Here is a 7734-nt window from a genome sequence, read left to right as displayed (position 1 = left end):
TACATATAATACATCTGTACATACACTGTCAAAGATACTTGTCTTTGAGTGAAGATTTAAGGTGATAGGAAATATAAATAACTGCAAGTTGAATCTTTACTGAAGCTCAGTATTTGACACAGTTCAAGCTCACTGCTGTAATAAATCATAATTAATATAATAATAACTATAATATTGTCCATATTATATTTACATTACCACAGTGAGATGATTTTAGTCTCATGACCAACATAACTAATTGTTATTTACTAACTACTCTTAAATGACTGTTCAGCACAGAAATGAAGCCCAACAATCATGTTTTACAGTCCCGCGGTCTCAGCCTCAGATACTCAACTAATCAAATTGATGTCATAATAAAAACAAACAGACAAAAAAACTTTTTTTCTCCTTCATGCTGTATGAAATGTTTCTCACGGTTAGTATCATGGTTGCTAGGCAACCTGAGCAGCGCGACGAAGACCAGACCGTCCCATTTCACAAGCCTCTCACTTCCACACTTCTCGTACTTCGTAGTACCCGCCGTACATAGTCCGCAAAGTGCGCGTACTCCGAAGCGTGAGGTCGCTGGATTGGGACACAGCTGATGTTGTGCCATGCGTTTGTGAAGTGGCTGTTTGGTCTCTCCAATGTAGCGGCCTGGGCATTCCTGGCTACACGGTACAGCATGCACTACGTTGTTAAATTTGTGTTTAAGAGTTTTGTGTTTGGGATGAACCAGTTTGTGTCTGAGTGTGTTGCTGGGTCTGAAGTAAACTGGGATGTCGTGCTTGGAGAAAACTCTCCTGAGTTTTTCTGATACACCAGCTACATAGGGGATGACAATGTTGTTGTGTTTGTCTTTCTGATCCTCCCTCGCTTTCCAGATTTATCATATTTATACTGAAATTTCACCAAATGAGCATTATTAGACCAGAGCAATAAGACCTGAGCGGTCTGCATTTCTATTGTAATAGTTGTTTAATAATGCAGTTATTTCACATAAGCCTAAACAAAGTGAAGGGTTACTTTGCAGTCATGCTGTAACTGATGAGCAGGTCAGCTTTTGACTGATGTTAGGCATAATGATGCATTCTGATTTGTTTTTAATAACACAGGTCAGGACGAAACATGTGAACTGGAGACTTATTCAACAAAAAGACTTGAGCCTGTTTGTCCCTGCAACGACAAACCTCTTCTTCCTTTGGAGAGAAGATTTAACAACAAATGTTAACTGAAATCTTGGTGCCTTGTATGTAATAGCTGATTTTCCTAATCCATTTTTGTATGCATTATTTGACCAGTGATACTGTAACAAATCTATCTAAAGAGAGATAACTGAATAAATTGATATATTATTATTATGCTACAAGAGCTACAGTAGCAACGGCTGTTTTCACTGATCTGATTTTATTTTACATAGCACTAGCTAGTGCATAAACTGTATGCTTTACAGATGAAAGTGACTTCAGAATCTAATAATTAAAAGAATGATGTAAGAAGGAGAGGAAGAGGAGGGATCATTGTCAAAGAGAACTGCTCAGCAAGTGAATTTCTGAAACTTAAAGATCAGATGTAATGTCTAATTCATTTCAGAAATTTAAAATCAGTTTTTTGGATCTGTGAATCTTGTTTTTCTTGCTTATTTTTGTGAAATCGAAAACAAACTAAAGTATAGAAATGTTGTGTTATTCACATGTTATATGTACCAGGCAGTTTGGCGAAGGATAAGCTATTTAGTTTGCTTTTTTTTTTTTTTTTGATAAATCGATGCATTGTGCTGGACTGGAGTCATCTATGTATCCATCAAGGCATTTGTTTATAATGATGTCGGTTAGATTCACTTACCTTTTATATTAGCTTTATAGGATCTAAGGGTTGGAAAATCAGCCATGTCATTCATGTAACAAATGCTCAAATCTTTTTGAATTTGGTTAAAAGCACAATGAGCAGAAAATATTGAAGCAGCAGCACAGATCAGCTGATCACAGCGTGCACAGAAAAGAAAAGAGACATATACGAGTGATCCTGTTCCCCACACTGCACTGCTACACCTGAAACAGGGTTAGGGCTCTAATATTATTATATAAATACATATATATAAAGCTAGAGAAGATGTTGAAGATGACAGCAACTGTTAATCAGAACACTCAGGGCAGTGACCCATCAAACTGGGTAGCTCCAGCAGATTCCAGATACAACTTACGAGGTCTCTGTCCAGAAGAGCATGGTCCAATCAGCTAACAGTAGAAACTAAAATATTACAGGCAGTGTGTTTCTATCGGCCACAAAAGATAAATACTGTGAGAGCATTTTCAGGCGTCTCAGTAATTCATCTTAGGTTAATATTGTGTAAAATCCCATGTTATTAAGGGATTGTCGAAAGGCACGCTTTTTAAAACTTGCTGTTGCTGTCCATACATACAGCTACTGCAGGTCTTAACATCCTTCACTTCAACACACTCTGAGCAGCAGAGCCAATGTTTGAAGTACAGCATTGACTTTTAATTAACATTCAAGCACAGCAGAGTGATTTTTTTAGTCTGGGTAAATTATTTTATGTAAACGGCTCCAATACCAGCTTTTCTCCTTAATAGCTGAGTGCTCATCTTAGCTAATGGTGTTGATTTACTCATGAGCTTAAAAACTACACGTTTAGCTTTTTAAGTTAAAAGTGTGATTTCTGAAAAAGTGCACAATACCTCAGGTCCTAATGTTGTTTAGTCCAGTTTACTGAAGAACACCTCATGTTGTCAGTTAGAAGCAGGCAGTCGTGGGTACAGTATGGGAAGTAGTAAATGCTGGATCTACTCTCAGCATTCCTACACTATCTGCAATTTCCAAACAGAGATAAGGAGTTTCTGTTACCACAGCTGTCAATCAAAGCTATCATCACGACGGTGCAGTTAGTAATTCAGTCATTAAATCCACCTTAGGAGAACGGTGACCCCTTGAACCCAAATCAACTAATAATGGCAGAATGCATCACTGGGAGAAACATTTCTTTTACGTTTATTGTAGAAAAAGGACAAGAGTGCAACGGTGAAGAGTCAAATGCATTCAGGACAGAAACAACCAAATGATATTGCTAACACACACGGACAGCACAGACAGTATGCTTATTTTAAATGTGAGTGCATGTTGATGCCAGCCCAGCAGCCAGACCCAGTCTTCAACAGGTAACAAAGGCAGTGATGAGCAGTCACACTGATGCCTCCATTTCTACCTGCTCATGTTTCTAAAGTAGAATCATCATGGCGACCACTTTAAAGTCTCTTTTGGTTGTTTTTCATCTTAGATTTGTGTTGTGTGTTGTGTTATGCTCATGTATGTGTGTCCTTGTTACATCTCCCGGTGATGGGATGTGGGTTCAGGCTCATACAAGTTACAAAGCCTGCACAGGTATGGCAACCAAAATGGCCAGAGGGCACAGAAGCACAGCTCCACAGGCCTTAAATAGTGCTCTGCTGGTTACCAATTAGCCGGACTCTGCGCAGCATCCAATCAGGACAGAGGAGGTGGAGCCTGGACAAAACAAAGGGTTAGTAGGGAGAAGAGACATCCTCCTGGGGGATGTAACATCCCCACCCAGAAAAACAAACGTATAAGTTTGTTAACCTTACACCATCACATTCTTGAGAGGGCATCGGCCACAATATTTTCACATCCTCTCTTATGCTTTATTTCAATGTTGTAGTTTTGTGAAATTAAAGCCCACCTCATCAATCGTTGATTGTTGTTATACATACAAGAGAGGAAAACGAGAGGATTGTGATCAGTGAAGACCTCTACAGGTTGGGAAGTAGATCCCACATACACGTCAAAATGCTGAAGAGCCAGAAGCATGGCCAGAGTCTCCTTTTCAATTGTCGAGTACCGTCTTTGATGAGCATCGAACTTCTTTCCAAAGAAGCAGACAGGATGACTCACTCCTTGTCCATCATCCTGAAGAAGAACAGCTCCAGCCCCCACCTCACTGGCATCCACTTCAAGCTTGAAAGGTTTAGAAAAGTCTGGAGCGACAAGAACAGGTGAACTCGACAGAAGACCTTTTGCACATTCAAAAGCATGTTGACACGCAGGACTCCAAATGAATGGTACCTTCGGGCTGCACAGGTTTGTCAGTGGTGTTACGACTTCAGAAAAATTCCTACAGAAACACCTGTAGTAACCAACCATCCCCAGAAATCTGCGCAGCTCACGGCGTGTTGTTGGCACAGGAAAGTTGAGGATGGCAGTAACCTTTGCACTGATAGGGCGAACCTTGCCCTGCCCTACTTCCTTTCCAAGGTAGGTCACTGTAGCCTTACCAAACTTGCATTTAGCCAAGTCGAGGGTCAAGGAAGCATCAGCTAAACGCTTGAACACAGTGGTTAAAGTGTCGACATGCTCTGACCAGTTTGAAGAATAGATGACCACATCATCAAGATAAACACTACAGTTTGCCACACCAGATAATACAGTTAACATTAACCTCTGAAAGGTAGCAGGAGCATTTCTCATTCCAAATGCCATGACTGTATATTGTAAAAAGTGATCAGGTGTTACGAAAGCTGAGATTTCTGATGCTCTTTCTGTCAGAGGTACTTGCCAATAACCTTTAAGAAGGTCAAGCTTACTCACATAAGCAGCAGATCCGACGCTGTCAATTCAGTCCTCAATATGGGGCAGTGGGAAGGAATCAGGCACTGTTATTGCATTTACCTTGAGGAAATCTGTGTAAAAGCGAGGTGTTCCATCTGATTTTGGCGTAACCAGGCACGGAGAGCTCCATGGACTATAGCTTGGGATAGCCAATCCATGCTTCAGAAGGTAGTCTACTTCTTTGTTTATCATTTCTCTTTTAGCCATATTCACACGGTAAGCATGCTGCTTAATAGGCACTGCATTTCCAACATCAATGCCGTGCTCTATTACAGTAGTACGGGAAGGCATGTCCCCAAAGAGTTTTAAATGAAGGTTAGGGTTAGGGGGTTAGTTCACGTAAGGAGTTGTAGTCGGGAACTTTACTTGCTGTTATCCATCTATCAAAAAGAGTAGCTTTTTCACGAGCAAACTCTACAAAAGTCTGATTTGCTGTTCTTTTGTGATTGCGAAAGCGTTGCCTATACGCTTCGGGAACAAGTTCATAAGCAGCAAGGATAGCAGACTTCACTAAATCATATTTCAAACTTTCTTCCAAAGACAAAGCAGAACAGACTTCTTGTGCTTTGCCTACCAATTTGCACTGAAGAAGCAATGGCCAAACTTCTCTCGGCCAGTGCAATGATGCAGCAACATGTTCAAACACATTGAAATATGTATCAACTTCTGATTCACGAAATGGAGGTACCAACACAATGTTTTTACTCACATTGAAACCACCTGGGTTTACATGGGAGGAGGTTGTTTCACCAACAGATGAATTTGCAGAACTAGGTTGAGTAGTAGTGCTTCTTGAAGTCTGTGCCTGTAACTCCAACTGATGCAGTCTGACCTCCCTTTCAATCTGCAACTCCAGCTCCAACCTTTTCAGCTTTAACAACTTTTCTGTCTCTCCTTCCAACTCCAACCTGCGAAGTTCCAACTCTGCCTGACGAGCTTGGGCTTTATCCTGAGCCTCCAATTGTAATTTAGCCAAACGTACCTTGAGTAATACTTCTTGTCTTGAACGAGGAGAAGATGGAGTAGCAAAAGAAGGTGAGCCATTAGTGCTTAAATTTTCCACCGTTTGTTGCTCCACAGCAGCAGGGTTTTGCCCTTCTTCCTTTAACACAGCAGGCCATCAGCACACCATCTTAGACAGGGACTCTCAGGTTTTACCTTTGATGAAGCAGGAAGTCCAGTAAAATTGTCAGCTTATGCTGATGATGTTACGGTTTTTATAACCAGTCAATATGTGATATTACCACACTCAGACAGACACTGGATTTGTATGAGCGAGCATCCTCCGCGAAGGTTAACTGGTCAAAGTGTGAAGGTTTCATTTTGGGAGGGTGGGATGATGAAGAGGAGCCGGTGTTACCGGCAGAATTACAGTGGAACAGGGAGGGACTGAAGTGTTTGGGAGTGTTTTTGGGAACTGATCCTTTCAGGGGAAGAACTGGGAGGGTGTTATTGAAAACATTGCTGCCCGGTTGTCTCGAAGGACTTGGGTCCTGCTACAGTTATCTTGCAGGGGAAGGACTCTGGTTGTTAACAACCTGGCTGCTTCTGTACTCTGGCACCGTGCCACTGTTGTTGAAGCTCCAGCCTCTCTTATCAAGGAGATACAACAAAGACTGGTTAATTTCTTTGGAGGAGGGTTTCATTGGATCAGGTCTGCTGTCCTGTCTCTACCTGTGTCAGTGGGGGGTCAGAGTTTGATTGACCTTCGCAGCCGTATCACAGCGTTCTGTCTTCAGACAGCACAGCGTTATCTTTATCAAAGACAACAACCACCCTGGTTCAAGACAGCAACTACGCTACTTCACAGAATAAAGGACCTTGAGAGACTGTTCTCAATTTTATGGTGATGTTGGTGAGGAGCCTCTTTTTTACAATCCCTTGGTGTCAGGCAGGATGCTCAGCACTGTTAGTGTGCAAAGGTTCCTCGTCAATGCTGGTCTTACCAAGCTGGTGGGCCCGAGGACGGCGGGGCAATGGAAAACGGCTGCCAAGCTGGCTCAGGAGACTGGGGTCAGGTCTCTGCGCTTTCTGGAGAAGCTGGTGGAAGAAGTCATGGGTGGTCTTCCTGGACTTGTAAGGGCTGCGCTGGGAACTCGCTCTGCAGGTGGTCAACCAAGTTCAGCTGACTTTCCTTCGTTGTCTGTTTGTGCCGCAGTTGGGGAGAAGGATGTGGAGGGAGGCTCTCTTCTTTCCTTCCGAACACCTGTTCTGGGTGACCTGTCAAAGATCTCTAAGAAGGCTATATATGAGGTGGCTGTAAAGGTGCTGAACAGGGGATTGTTGGCTGGTGTTCTGGAGTCGGAGTGGTCAGGTGTGTTGGCTCCGGGGTCATCTCCAAGGGGCAGCTGGAGGTCCCTGTACAAACCTCCCATAGAGAAACGCAGTGCGGATCTCCAGTGGAGAATAGTGCATGGGGCCATGGCTACGAACAGACACGTGGCACATATGGATCCACGAACAGGGAACCACTGTCCTTTCTGTCTGACTGAGGAAACACTGCAGCACCTGTGGCTAGGCTGTTCCAGGCTTGCTGGCCTTGTTTTGGAGGAGGGTCTCTTTATCCTGGGTCCGAGGTACTCTGCAGCACAGCGTAGGAAGGTTGGCTTGATTAATTTTTTAATAAGTCAGGCAAAGATGAGTATATGGCTCACAAGGAGGAACAAAATGAAGGGAACAGGATCTGTTCATTTAGAGATTATGTTTGAAGGGTTAGTAGGTGCACGTCTGAAAGTAGAGTTTGTTTATTACAAGATGGTGTCCAACATTGAAGAGTTTGTCTCTATTTGGGGCATTAATGGAGTTTTGTGTAATATCACTGACGATAATTTAGTTCTGAATGTTTGAAGAAAGCCGAATGGAGTGTCTTCTGGTTTTGTTTTCTTTTTTTGTGTGTTTATTGTATTTGGGTGGGGTTGGTGTGGGAGGGGAGGGTCGTTCATATGTTGATTTGGCATTCATTTTTGGTTATGGTTGTAAGTTGAGGCATTGATATAATAAAGGTGTGTCAAAGGTCAAAGGTCTCTCTCCCTCTCTGTAACATCAAATCAGACTAAATGTTTATTTTTTTAGGTTGATAAATATAAAAACATACTTGTTAACTTTAAGAGT

The sequence above is a fragment of the Haplochromis burtoni genome, unplaced genomic scaffold, assembly GCF_018398535.1.
Source record: "Haplochromis burtoni strain Fernald_Lab_line unplaced genomic scaffold, NCSU_Asbu1 Contig_1960, whole genome shotgun sequence".
Taxonomy (NCBI): Eukaryota; Metazoa; Chordata; class Actinopteri; order Cichliformes; family Cichlidae; genus Haplochromis; species Haplochromis burtoni.
This window is presented reverse-complemented; position numbering follows the sequence as displayed.